Source organism: Myzus persicae, unplaced genomic scaffold (assembly GCF_001856785.1).
Source record: "Myzus persicae strain clone G006 unplaced genomic scaffold, MPER_G0061.0, whole genome shotgun sequence".
Classification (NCBI taxonomy): Eukaryota; Metazoa; Arthropoda; class Insecta; order Hemiptera; family Aphididae; genus Myzus; species Myzus persicae.
Window position 1 is genome coordinate 16,867 of NW_019103924.1, and position 16,581 is coordinate 33,447.

Sequence of the window (16,581 nt, forward strand, 5' to 3'; positions counted from 1 at the left end):
ATATATATCAGGTAGGTATATAAAATAAATTTCCCTAGTTTGTTTATTGTATCTTATCGGTAATGTCACAGATCGTATCATTTTACATTTTTATCTGTCGCATAAGAGCATCTCCCCTTACGAACCGGTGAGAATTGGTACTTTTGCTAAACAGCTCAAAATGTAGCTATCTAAGTATTTTAAAATTGTTTCATTTTGTCAAGTAAACAATAATTAACCCAAAATGGTTTTACGTGATAATTCCGATAAGTCGTAGCATTTTTACAACCCCAAAGTAGATATAAAAGATAGAAAAAAACATCGTTTCGAAGCGCTCAGAATATATACAGTTAGGTATAATGATAGCAGAATGTATAATTATTAATAAATTCAACTCCTTAAAAGAACATATCATGAATAAATTCTAGCCAAAGAACACTAGTTCATGATAATAATTATTATTGTTTTTCACTATCCTAATATGACATACCGACTATAGTTCAAAATCAAAATCTTTTTCAAAATAAATACCGAATAATTGTCTAAGATTTTTGTTTTTGTAATATAAAATAAACAATGATGCTCATTAAAATTACGAAAATATAGAAAAAAATTGTTTTTCTATCTTACCTCTAAGAAAACAAAATATTTATGCTATTCAAATTGAAATTTAGTACAGATTATTTAATGACATTATAGACTGTTGAACGACTAAGCTTCAAAACAATCAAAACTAACCAACAAAACTATAGATTTAAACTTGTATTTTAAGTTAGGAATATATTATTATAAATGTTATATTTTTACCAATTTTTCAATACTTTAAAGATATGTGTATGTGTATATTTATTATCTTTAATCTTTTTATTATTCATTCTATGATTTCACGTGTGTGAAATGTTCATGTACCTACCTACCTTAATCTATTTTATTTTTAATAACTATGTAATTGTCTTGTATATTCAGTATGTAATTTGAAAACATTTTGCATGATTAATTATATTAAAATTTTGGTTTTGAATTTACATTTCAAAAGTTAGCGTTAAATATTTCAGTTACTCACAATTTGTTTTACTTTTTTTTTAGTTAATACAAACGGTAAAATATGAAAGATTAAAAAATTATAAAGAAATTAAACAATACAAATTAAAGTTAAGTTAATGTGGGTGACATTTGTTTACATTAATGTTGACATGTTGTACTCGAAACGTTGGTACTTAGGTACTCTCGAAATACTCAATAATGTAGTACAGCTGGTAATGAACGTTTGCCAAAATATTGAATGCACTCGCCACACACACATTAAGTTAAAACTCATTTCTCATACTCAATACTCACACAGTCACGCTAAAAGATAAATCCAAAATTTCATGTAAATTACACATATACAGTGAAACATAAAATATCGTCTTCACGCTCAAAAGTAAATTCAAAAACCCGCAATCACGAAAATCGTGCCAAGTGTTAATAATATACCCGAATAAACACGCACAAAAAAAGCGTACTTAGGTGAAGGTGCCAAACTACGTATAAACTAACGAAAAAAAAAAACAAAATCAGTGTACACACAGTAAACACAAAAATGTTCGAAAATATCGCGTTTATACAACAAACACACACACGCAAGTTGCGCTAAGGCTGAGGTAAGTTTCTTAAGCTCAGTATATAATAATAATAATATATTGAATATATCGAACTCAACATTATTGATAAATGAAGTTCTTTATTCTTATCGTCAAAGTAGACTGCTATTCAGTAAAAGGTGCAATGCGTATATTTTAATCTCTATCCAACTATAATCTTCGAATATACTTTTTCAACTATTTTTTCCAATTCAATAAAGTGTCAAAATGCAAATAGTTTACTTCATACATAAAATATTATACATTTATATTTTGAATTTTTATGAATTTTTATAATTTATTTGCCACTTTTCGTGAATGTTTTTTTAAAACTGTTTCGTGCATATTTTTCCTTTTTAGCTCCTTACATAACTTACGAGAAATAGTTACACTCTATATACATAGCACTTTCGGTTATATCCATACATACTGACATAATACGTAATTATCTTTAACTATTTTACATACCTATATATTTTCATTTCATTTTGTAATGTCATACCTCGATATAATACAATATAATATATTTTACATTTTACATAACCGGCCGGTGCTCGGAGAATCACAAGTTGTAGGCGTTCACTAAAAGCTGCGGTGGGATATTGGACTCGCCCAGTCGCTGTTCGACAATTGAAACCGTGTCGTTATTGGTCCTCACGTTGTAAGCCTTTTAATCCGCCTCCTTAAAGCTCGACGTTCTCGATCTGCGTGTTTGTTTCGTTCGAAACCCACAATGACACAAATGTATATTAGAATGTATAATGGTTCGAATACAGAATTTAAGTCGTTATGAGTTAGGTCGTAGCCCGTTGAGATACAGCGCAGGCGAGTCGGCTTAAATATGAAATAATATCGGCAACTACGATGAAATTCTTTGAACTTCAAAAAAAATTTGATCGATGTTTTTAGAAATATTATCAATTAAACTTCAACGAAAATCGGATAATAATGTGTCTTCAGTGCGGTGCTTGTTCGAAAGATACGTCGCGTGGGGGCACGCATCAGTTTTCAATTTATAAATTACATGGGTTGCGGATACTAAAGACAATGCGATAAAAATTCAACTTTTTTAAACAAAACCGAATCTACAGTACCTTTGCTGATGTATCTACAAAACTTTTTGACTTTTTATTGCAATTGTTTTTCGAGCTATTTTATTGTACTATCAACTAACATACATAATCAAACCAGAAATGTGCAGATTAAATTAAAAGATCCATAACTAAAAAATTAAAAAGTTAGACTCAGAATGGGTTAAAGATGTTTTTTCATAATTTAACGCATACTATCATAATATAACACCGTCCTGTCATTTCTCCACAGGGCACACTGTTTAAGTTAAACCATTTAACTGAATACAGATGATAAGTAAATCTTAACTCGTCGAGGTAGGTATACATGTCTTAAAATGAAAATAAAATCAGAAAAACGCGAGGTAACTAAAGTGAATTCGTTCCTTTGTATTTTAAAATACAAGTTAAGTTTCATAGTTTTAAAAAGGTATTTAATATTTATAATTATTATTTTTAACACTGTACATTAACCTCCCCCCTCTTTACTAACAAAAAGGGTTGGATTTTACGCATATTTAGAATGTTATAAAAAAATATCTTATTCTTTCTTAACCTCAGTGTATTAATAAATTTATCGCCCGGATTTGTAGTATGCATTTGCATTTTTTTTTTAACAGCCCAAAAAGTAGCTGGATAAACTAAAAATTTGAATCTTTAAATAATGTGATGGTATGCAAAATAAAATTTTGCATATTTTTGCATATTTGGACCATTTTAAATTTGAATACATATACTTAAGCATTTTATGAAAATCATAAATATTTTATGATGCATGTTTACAAAAAAATAATAGTATCAAGTGTAGAATAGTATTAATAATGCTAATATATAACGCTATATACGTCCTACGTAAATCCTACGAATGTGCAGGGAAGAAAAAAATCGTGTAGTGTAATAAGACTATTTGCAAAAATTACGCGTATTTCCGGTATAACCTTAGATATAGCAAAGTTTCCTTCGGCCTTTGGGTGCCACTACGATAATTTATCGCCGGTAATGATCTCGATATTGTTGTATTGGGCGTTTAATGGGTGCAAGTAAAAGTTAGCAATAAGAAATGTTAGCCCATATAGTAACTAGGTTAATAGTAAACAATCATTTGTAATAGGTAAAATAGTACAATTTCCTGCAAAGTCAGTAAGTATAATAATATGACTATATATAGGTTAAACTTAATATCAATATTATCGATAGTGCTTCTATATTTAAGGAAAATGTCGAGACAGAAAAAGTGGTCAGTGCAGGTGGTGATCGTGCGAAAAAATTTAATTAACATGCACTTTTGTTTACATATTCTTGTATATTTTTGCATATTTAAATCACATTTTTAAATGAAAACCAGAACGTAAATGCACGCATATTTCGTACATTTTTAGTGCTTATAATTCCGGGCCCTATAATAATATTAAATATATGAAACTCCATATTGTTAATTATTATTATATAGTCATTTATTGCTGTCGTCGAAGTCGACTATTAAGTAAACGACAATGTCGGAATGTGCATATTATTTTAACCTCCATCCCACTAGCATTCTGAAGTATTAGGCACCTATTGTCTTTTCGAATTTATTTTTCCAACTATTTTTTCCAGTTCAACAAAATATCAAAATGCAAACGGTTTCCTTCGTGTATATAATATTATAAATTTATATTTGGAATCTGGAATACTTTTGAACTATGATAGATATTTATAATTTATTTGGCTTTTATCGTTTGTTTTGTACACGTGTTTTACAATTTTTTTGTGCAATTTTTACCTTTTGTAGTTCATTATATTATAACTCATGAGCCCTAGTTTTGATACGTATACTTAACACTATCATATTTTATTTTATTTTTAAGATCATTTGGTTGAGATACCTTGTTGAGTTATATATATAGTTACGTAAATCCAGAACACTGCAGATGGACTTGACAATCGCCCATATCAGTGGAGCAAATCATTTTTATTTTTGAAATATACTCGTGCTGCAATATTTTTGCCGATTATATAGTGCATATTATGTATCTATGAGAAAAGTAGCATTGTTACATTACGGTATATAAATGGTGACGAAATATAATGTTTGTGCTCAGTCTAATGGTATAACGTATGTTACTTTTATGTATATGTATCTTTGGCCGCATATACGAACTGCGTCCTAGAATACGAAAATAAAAATCAAGAAATCCGAAATCGCGTCGGTGGATTTTGCACAACAAATCCGGATTGCGTCCTCGATTTTCTCGCGACATGTACGAATTGCGTTCCAGTTAATAATCGATTAATTGGTTAATATTATACATACTTTCCTTCTCACTTTTAAGAACTGAGGCTTTTCACATGGGTCATCGAGAGCTTTACGTTTCAATTTGTTACCGAGTTTTTGACGATTTAAAACGTTTCCGTCGTCTTTGTCGTGTTCATGATTTAAAGCACTAAAAAATTATTTCATCATTTTCGTTCATTTAAAAAAAAAAAAAAAAAACACTTGCATAAACGTTTTGAACACGACCACTTCTGAATATGATCGTTTAAACATTTTAGGTTGTGTTACAATGGGGACACTTTTAGGGGGGAATAGTAAGTTCCTACACGAGAGTAGCAGGTAAACAATTACATACGTTAGTTCCTACACGGACATATGTAAGTTCCTACACGGTAAAAAACAGGTACGTATGTTAGTTCCTACACGACGGAAGAAGGTACTTATGTAAGTTTCTACACGGTAAAAACCAGGTACGTATGTTAGTTCCTACACCGAGGAAAGGGTTAAATATGTATATTATACACAAACAGAATTATTGAAATTCTCAAACTTTAAAATAACATTAAAATAAGAACCACAATTAGTAGGTAACGTAAAACACAAAATCAGTATAAAAAATACTCCGAAAAAGAAGGTTTCATAAATAAACAAATTTCAGATTATACAACGAACAAAATTAATCAATACGAATATGTTAAGATTTTAAGTTATAGAAATAAACCTCATAAAATATAAAATTTCGTATTTTATGTATTTTTAATTTTTATAATATTTTTTAATCATCATAATATATTTGTATTTTTAAATTCGTATATACATATTTAATTGTGTTTAGTATACATATTTAACCCTTTCCGCAGTAACTAACATACGTACCTGGTTATTACCGCGCGTGTAGGAACTTACATATGTACTTTTTTCCGTCATGTAGGAACTAACGTATGTATTTTGTGTACCTGTTATTCTCGTGTAGGAACTTACATTCGCCCCTTTTAGGAACATACCATGAGCTTATAATTATGATGGTAACGCTTAATTTTATTGTAATTATTTAGATAGTATTGAATATGTAGTACCTTTTTTTAAATGTTGAACTTATATGAAAAATAATTTTAATTAGTAGTATATATGTTTCTATTTTGCAAAATCTGTACTTGATTGAAAATTTATATGAAATTCGCATTTATTTATTTCCTTTTTGTTATGAGATACGCCATTATATTTCAATACAAAATTGCCGCCCCCCTAATAAACTGAAACACTTGCCACTCAGCGCAACAAGGGACACTTGCCCCCTCCTCTCACCCTTAATTATGGGCCTGTATACCTGCGAAGTGTTGTGCACAGGACATCGGAATCTACTCGTCTACCTTTTTATTTATAAAACATTAAATAAAATAGCATATAAAAATATAATGTCATCCATTAATGAATAAAGAATTATTAAACAATAAACCTTATTCGGGCTTAAAAATAAAAAATAAAAATAAAAATCGGTTCCTATTTACAGGGCAATTTTAATATGCTTATCAATTAGTAGAAGTTGAATGTTGATGCATTTTAACGTCTAGTATTGCAGTTGTCATTTTCTTAAATTTTTTTTCACAATAGGACATATTTTCAAAAACAGGCTTTTACACCAAGTGGCGTAATGAAGTGTATTTGAGCTTTGCCAAATATAATATAATTAATTTGTATCAAACGTCCCAATATTTTATAATATTTTAGTATAGCATTCTCTATATTTAATATTATATTATTATTATCAGTCTGTCGGTTACAATTCTCCGATTTTGGCGTGTTTTACATATGGACCATACGGTTATCGTGAACTAAATTAAATCAAATTTGTTTACTATCCCCAGGTAAAATTACCATAAATTATTCTGACATTGTACATCCCAATCGTTTTATAAAAATAATGAGTTTCAAATTTAGTGATTTAAAATACTGAGGCACCAAACTTCCTATGGGTAATAATAACATCATATAACACCTGAGAAAGGTTAGGACCAAATGTCCAATCTTAATAATAGGCTGGGACTAAACGTTCTTGGACACGTTTTTTTGACTGAGACAAAACAGCTGGAGCGAAACGCCCGCGATTCGTTACACCAATGTAAATGTACAGGGGCATGGTGCTGCCATAGAATTTTATGCGATCCAAAATTAAATTTGAATAGCCGACGACGGGATACGATTTCAATTATGTAAATAAAAATGTACAAATGATGTTTAATTTGAATTAAATACATATTTTTGCATAAGACATTAAATTTTTTCTGGTTTTTATTATTTCTACTATTTCTTATTATAGTCATCCTATATACCCAATGCCGCCTCGGGCCAAAATAGTTTCGCGGCCACTGCCCCCCTTACTTGTTAAATACGCAAAACAAGATTTCGTATTTGATTTTTAAATAATATAAAAACGATTTTCAAAAATACGACAATATTATCGTTGACCGTTGTGGAGTATAATGGTAATGACAAAAACAGTGGAACGCTTAATTTTAGTCGTAGCTGCTTCGTTATAGATGCTCATAATACTATCGTATAATATTTGCGTTATATGATTTAAGTCTGGTAAGGCGTATTAAAATGAAACTATTATTATCCGTTAAACTGCGTTTTCGCTGCAGCATCTGGTGTCAACAATCGGTCCGGACCGCCATGCGAGATGCGTCGCCAAACTGTTCAATATATTGTTTGGCGCAGCAGGGAAAACGCACATTTGTGTGTGGCCGTTCGTTCGTTTTTAAAAGAGGACGTGATTTTTTGAATTCAGAAAACATCATTATTTGTATCGCTGTTTGGCGCGAGTACACAGAACACACACGCACATCCATGTAGGTAATATATATATATATAAAGAAGTAGAATTTTACTTGACACTGTAGAGTCTACAGTGTAGACCATGATTCTTTTTTTTTTTTAATGTAACACATAAATACGTGTCTAGACGGTTCATTATTATCCGTTAGGACCAAACTTCTATGTATATATCACTTGACTGCAATATATACACATACTCTATTTATCATTGTGTTGGTATCCGGAATCGTATGGTTTAGTTATGGAAACCCAAATAATAAGAGTGCTCTACCTTTTACACATCCGTAATCCATCCGGGAATTTGCCCTAATATATGCGCTCAGAAACGACAATGAGACATTGTTATTTCACATCGGCACTCGCCGTTTGCATTATTGCAAAGAAGGATTGTTTTTGGTTCACAGTTAAAACGAGAAGATAATATTATATTGTGGTGAACATTATAATATAACGCAGTGAGCCGTATACATATCTATATAATATATACCTGTACATACCTTTATATAAAAAAAAAATGTTTACAGTGTACACGTAGGTATTCGAGATCACCACACATATAAACCAATATTGGATATTGGTAACAGAAAGATTCATAGATATTTTTTTATCAAAATTAGTCATGATTTATTTAATAATAATATATCAATAAACGTGTTTTTTAATAAATGCCTAATTTTAAAAGTAAATATAGATATAGTAAAACAGGCACATATTTAGTATTTGGTTTTGATTTTAAACTTTTGTTATATTTTGTAATTTTGTTGGGCTCCTTTTTTGTCGTTTACGACTATGACTATCGTCCAGCGATTGTTAAACCATTAATTATTTACTATATTAATAAGGTTGATTACTCGATTAGTGTACTCGTACATAGTAGACTTTTGTATTTTCGGTTAAATGTGTCTTGGTTATTTTTTCATATTTTATTTTTTTTTAGCACATATTTAGCGATATTTTTAGTAAACAATGTACATAATAATATACATAAACTAAGGTATAACGTTTTTTTTATTAAATAAAAAACTAATATTTAGGTACAAAAACTCAAAAACTAGAAAAATAACTAATATTAATCTTCATGCATATATGCTGCTTTATAAATATGAATACAACGAAATATATATTATTATCTGCGTGAAAAAAATAATTGAATGAAGCTTATATTTTATTTATTGATTAATATATATTTACCGATTGCCTATATTAAAAAAAATTAAAATTAAATAAAGAACAAAACAATTTTTAAGAATACGAAGTCTCCTATCTAAAAATACGTCATAGCGTATCTACGGACAATACTAATAAATCATGAGTAATGATTCTCCAAAAATCAACATGTATAGGTATGCATAAAATCTCAATATTCTGACCCAGTTAACATAATGTTTTATACAACTGCTACACACGACTTTATATACATCCTGCGTTTCTACGATTCAAAACACGATAATGTACTCACTAGAAAGAGCGTGGGTGGGCATTGTATTGTGCGTAGAAGGTCATCCGAGTGAGAAGCGATGACCAGTGACACGCTGGCGGCAATAATCGTTTGCAGGGATTCCTCTGAAATGGTCAAATACGAGATCATGTGGTTTTACAATTCACCATGAAACTTTTTCAATGCATATTTCATATACATCATGTTCAATAATACCGTGCTCACATTTTAATAATGTTATATATTATATTCCATGTATTATATTCACCACGGTAAACGGTCACTTTGTACGGTCCATTGTTTAAAATGCATAACGCGGACACTTTGTACTATTATGTGCATAAAGTATATTATATTGTAAATTGTATATGTAGTTAGTATATACAAGTAGTCACAGTTACAAGTACAGTGTACAGTATAAATTGATATTATGTCAAAATAATTACAAATAAAAATATAAAGTATACAATATTGGAAAAAAAAATCTTTAAAAACTACATGTATAATATATGGAATTTAAAAATTCGATATTTGTTATTTCCTTTCTTTGATGATCCTTTATTGAACAAACTATTCCACCCTTCGTTAAAATTATTAGTTCGATGAGAATTAGACATTGTTTGACATCTTACATTTCAAATAGAAGGAGGGTACCGTGGGTTATTGTTATTACCACTAATATCAGCATCAAAGAAAGGAAATAACAAATATCGAATTTTTAAATTCCATATATTATACACGTAGTTTTTAGATATTTTTTTTCCAATATTGTATTTTATATTTTTATTTGTAATATTTCGACATATCAATTTATACTGTACACTGTACTTGTAACTGCGACTACTTGTATATACTAACTACATATATTTACAATATATACCTTATGTACATAATAGTACAAAGTGTCCGCGTTCTGCAATATACCTTTTTACCCGACCGTACAAAGTCTCCGCGTTTCGCTCTTTCAATGCTTGACCGTACAAAGTGACCTAGACCATTCACCACATATTCTGCAGTACCTACAATACACATAAACATGATATTATAAAATATTAAATTTATATTGTATTAAACATCTCGTTCCCGTTATTTATGCTACATAAATTATCAATATAAAAACACCTATTGTCTTCGAGCATATTTTTGCTGAAGAACATGTACCTATACAAATTAATCGCAAATAATCACATGGCGTTATAGATGGTTACTGTTTTCTGAAATTTCTCTTGTTGAATACTTTAAATCCTTCATTATAATTCAATAACGTAAAATAATAATTTAACACTTGTTGGAGTATAAAATTTGTTTTATAAATAACTACAAAGTTAAATGTTAATCAGGGTAATAATCGTAGTTTACTTTAACTTACTAGTTACTACAATATGTTTGTGTTGTTTACACGTAAGCAAAAAATATAATACAGGTAGTATGGTGCTAACATTTTATACACAAATTTAATTGAACCTACTTAACCCCTCCCCCCCACCGGTCACATATCTGAAACATTTTTCAATAGATTTACATATTCTCTATATGGTACCAAATGTACATATTTCACTTGATTCAACGAAAATATTCAATACTCAGAAATTGTTTTGTTTCTCTAGAGACTTTATAATACCACATTTACCATAATTGTATATAATATGTCATATATATTAACATTAAAATACATTTTTCATTAATGTTACAATTAGTAAATAAACTTAATTGCAATGGCGGGGTACCGACACTAATAGGCCGTGACGTCCAAACACCAAATACTATCGCACCGCTAACAATCACACACCGATCGACCTGTATGAATTGTGTATTTGTGTGTGTTTGTATGGCGAATCTAAAGAAGTGGGATAGGGTCGCCGAGCAATTCTAGAGAGTATTAGTGTGGGTGTGTAGGCGTGTGCTTTAAAATTAAAATAATGGTCACATGGTTTCTGGTAACTTTGAGTTGATATATTATGAAATGTTGAATAATAATTAATAACGCAGAATATAGCAAATCACAGCAACAAAAATGTATAAAAAAATATAACCTACTAAACGACAGCCCTTATGGCTGACTAGATAAAAATATACAATACAAGGCTGTTTAAAAAAACCTTGGGAAAAAAAATTAATCAACAACAGAAATTTGTACGACAAACTATTATTATATTAGCAAATTCCGCTTTGTTTAAATAATATAAAAGTACATTTTTGCTGATGAAAATATAAAACATAATATACTATCATTATTACATTACCTTGAATATAAATTTGGTTTAATAAAATATGAATTATTAAGGCTTTATGAGAACAACTCGTGTGAAAGTAAATAGTTAAAATCAACTAATAAAATAATAAAATATTATTAACAATCATTGTACATAACAATATTTTTTTGGTTTTCACCTAGTGATTTATAATTGAATTTTAAGTATAAAACACTCATTATAACAACGAGGTACGCTTGGCAGTTTGATATCTACTATACAGCAGATAGAGTTCTCCGGTTTTGATCAAAAATGTTTTTGGTGACTAATTCATTCTGAACATAGAATTCGATAATGTGTACTCATAATGAGTCATCGATATAGCTGTGAATCTCATTACAGAACTATGTGAGCCCAATCGTTATTTAATTGTTGAAACCAAATAATATTATCTGTTGATAGTCGACCATTGTGAACTATTTGAATAGTTTCCTATAATAATTTGATAAAACGAAATAAAATAATAATGATTTTTGTATTAACAATGTAAAAGAAATTAGACTCTAAATATAATATGCTATTGTTAAAATGATAAAAGAAGTAAGTATTGTAGGTAATTTGTATTTATTCTTTATTAAGAGTAACAATGATGACCAAAAGTTATATTAAGTATACGGGGAAGTGGTTGGATGCTTTTAAATGAAAAATATTCTATAATATCTTGAAAAAGATGGATGCACTTGATTATTATAATATGGATTATGATATTATAACCGTGGTACTAAAGGGCATTAAAATTACAAAATATGCAAGCAAATATTCGTGGATATTGGCATTTAATATTTTATGTGCAAAATTAGTTTAATTTTTACCAATTGGTGGTTTATAATATTAACTCTGTTAGTACCTATATAATATTAATAAAATATATTATTATATATAGTGAAGATCTATACTAAGATATTCAGTCATAAAATAATAACAACTTATTATATTATTGCAAGTATCTATGCAAACGGACATGAACCTTTTTCACGGACATTAAGAAATAAGTATGCTCTATGCATTTTTTTTTTAATTTACATAATATCATGCAAAACGTTAATTTAAAGTTTTTGATTTTCAATCTCCCCTTCGTGAATATTATCCGCGCTTAAGTAACGTTATTTTGTNTTAGATTAAAATTATTAATACCTACATGATTTTTATACAAATATATTAACTACTTCAATCTTACTAATATTTGTTTAGACTTTAGTTTAATATTACATATACTAGTATATTAATTTACATACTACAATACATTTTTTGTCCCTAAGTAATTTTAATGTATTCTGAATCATTTGACTGGTACAAATAAAAAGAACGGTTATGCCAGATTTTTTGAGCTTTTACTTATTTTTTTCATTAAATTATAACTATGCCGGTAATAAATTATGTAATAATGTCAAGTGACATTTTTGAAATCATCATAAAGTTTGCTACCTAGAATAGTAAATGTTAAATGTTTTTTGGTTGAAAAAAAATTTGTAACCCAATTTTTAGAAAATGTTGTAAAAAATTATAAAACTACTCAACTTCAAGTGCCCGGGGGCACGGCTTAAAATTAAATGATCGATTTCAAATTTTGCAGGTATTATTTTTTTGGGCATTAACAAAAAATGGGTTGGTGCCGTAAACTGTACAATTAAAAAAAAAATTTACAAGAGTAAGCTGAGGGCCACCCTAAGGACGCCACACCCGCATGTGCTGTCTCCGTCTTACGAATGTACAACATAGCAAAAACTGTTTAGCGCGGTACAACTTTTCTCAGACCTTTTTTATTGTAGAATTACTATATTTTCACAACACAAAAAGAAGATCTTTATCTGTGCAACAGCGTGCTTCTTTTTTAATTACACTATCCAACCATTTTTTTTATAAGAAAATGAAAATGAAAAAAACAAAAAACCAAAATGTTAAGAAGCAAGTAACTTGTATTTTATTTATGTTATCTAAAATATAGGCACTCTGTTGCATAGATAATTTTCTACTCAATATGTGCAGAAATTTTGAAGCCACTACTACAAACACAGAAGGATAAAAGTTGTCCCGCGCAAAACAGTTTTATGCCATCAAAATAATAATATTATAATTTACAAAATATTTCGAAATTTAAATATTTGTTTTTGTTATTATATGTTACGTAAAAGTCTCAGTTTCACCTCAATTTTTTTAAAGTGCAGTAAAATGGAGGCTGTCGGTAATTTGTTTTACATTAAATAAAACTAAACTACGAGTATATACATTAGGTAGGTATATTAAGAATTAGTTGTATTGATATTAAAAAAATAAACATACTGTCTAGTTAAAAATGACGTTAGTGCACTGTTTGTAATCTCTCTGCTCTGGTCCATGCTCAACATGGTCAAACTACATTCACTCCAAATCATTTTTTTTATTTTTTTAATAATATAAATTTGAATAAAATATAGTATTTGGGTCTTAAGGGGAAAACAATATTATTGTGCTATTATCTTCTGTTTGTTTATTTTAAAGTACTCATAATTTGTTTTAAAATAAAAAAATAAAAAAGCAAGGTTCACCAGATAGTATTTTTATCTCGGAATTCTATAGTAGATCAATCCTCTCCAATATTAATCGTAGCACAGTTGAATCGATTATTCAGAACGTACAATTTAGCTATATGTTACGAGTTTGTAAGAAGAAGACAACACTGCGTTTACGATGACGTCTTTAATGTACAGTCAAAACTCTTTATAACGAATCTCTTTACAACGAAAAACTCAATATAACGTAAACATTACATAATAATGGTTGGTTTGCTATATAACCCTTTAGACAATTCATTCTCTGTAACGTATTAGTCACTCTCAATAACGAAACAATACTTTATGTTTCATAATACAATTTACGTGTTATCGTATCCATTACATATTATATAAACTATAAAAATAATCGNTATGATTTAAGCGGTCTCGCGGATATTTACCAATAGGGACCCTCAGTATAGTTACAAACACGCCCACGGTGACGCCGAACCGTTTTTATATTAAACTCTATATAACGTAAACATTACGTAATAATGGTTGGTTTGCTATATAACCCATTAGACAATTCATTCTCTGTAACGTATTAGTCACTCTCAATAACGAAACAATACTTTATGTTTCATAATACAATTTACGTGTTATCGTATCCATTACATATATAAACTATAAAAATAATCGGCAATAATGCCGAATAAAAAAGTCCAAACTAAGATGACAGACTATTTTAAATAAAGTATAAATATGTATAGTATAAAAATTAAATTATATTTAATAAGTATGTATAATAATAATAATAATAATTTAATATAATACGTAAATATATATAAAATAATGATGTGTTTGATAAATAATTAAAATTTTGTTATTTTTAAACCCTCTCTATTACGAAAACTCTCTATAACGAAAGAAATCTCTTGGTCCCTTCAGATTCGTTATAAAGAGTTTTGACTGTATTTGGTACAATATGATCGAACGAAGAGAGTGAATTTACAAATGTCATTGATCAAATTTAATAGAATACTTATATAGGTTAAGTTCATATATATAATTTTATCATAATGCTCAGATATCGTTAATCGTTCTATTTAGAGTTTCATCGCTGCCAACCATTGTCGTCCAACTGTATGTATAATATCTCTATAGTCTATGGACATATATATGTATTATATGTATATGTACACCAGAGTTCGAATTTACGACCATGTAAAGTAGTCGATTGAATTGAATGATCTCTCGACAGCAACGATCGTAAACAAAATGTATCGGAAATCGTATCCATACAAATTATAAGATACCCACAACTGCCGTCTGCGACGACAAATATATATACATATTATATAATGTATATATTTTAACCGCAGTACGACCCCATACAGCATCTCCGTCGAGTTCCTTTAAATATAGTGTAATATAATTCCAAATTTCGGTATGTTACAGACGTTACAATTTTCAAAATGAACACTGCATGTCGCATGGTGTAATCGTTTTGTCGTCGACCTGGTACGTCTTTTACCGTAAAAAAGTTATTTATTTATCAATATTGTTTAAAATACATATTATTGTACAAACAATTGTATACTGCTACGGTATAGATGTATTTTAATAATAAGCTTACCAATATACTGCACACAATCTTAAATACAACCCTTTCAGGTACCTAATATTACGTTATATACTGATACTTTTAATGAAAAAATTATCATTAGATCGGACTTCTGAAACCCATCATCCGCGTCTTCACATTTTTTTTTTTTTACAGCTGTGGCTATTTATTTTATAACTGTCTGACAGTGGTAAATCGTACAAGAATGTGTTCCGTTGATCTTATAATATGTACTTCTAAAAATAATCCTTCCGGGCTCAATAAGTATATTTTTCGTTTCCCAATAATTAAAATATTAATTAAATGTATTAAATCATCATAATTGGAGTTATTTTTTTTGATTTATGTATTTTAGTATAAATCTTCAGGAATATTTAAACATATATTTTGTTAACATAGAATAGGTACTATCATATTATAAACCACCCAAAGGCAACGAGTTTTAAATTCATATTATTTTGTGCCAATACCCATGAATATTTCTATGCACATTTCGTCATTTTAATACCCATTAGATACTTATCAGTGACAATGTAACATTGTTATCATACATCACAATTCACACAGTAAACAAGTAAAGTAGTTATTTTCGAAATTATAGGATATCACATTTAAAAGCGTCCAGTGGTCGGGACTAATATAATCTTTGGATACCACATATTTACTCGTTATAAAGATAATGAATACAAATTATCTAAACACTAACTGAGTTTAACATTTAATAGCATAATATCATAATTAACATCTAATTTCCGTTACAATATTAATGCAACAATCATTTTTATTTTATTTTATCAAATTACAATAGGAAACTAAGCAAATTGTAAACAACTTTCGACAATCAACAGATAATTATTATTTGGCACCAATAATTAAATAACGATTGAGCTTACATACTTATCTAATAATTCGTAAGTATATCGATGACTCATTATTTATACACATGCAATTCAATGTTTAGAATTAGTCACCAAAAATATTTTTGACTAATTAAAAACAATGTAAAATTATTAGTTTTAGCGTTTTAATTATTTCG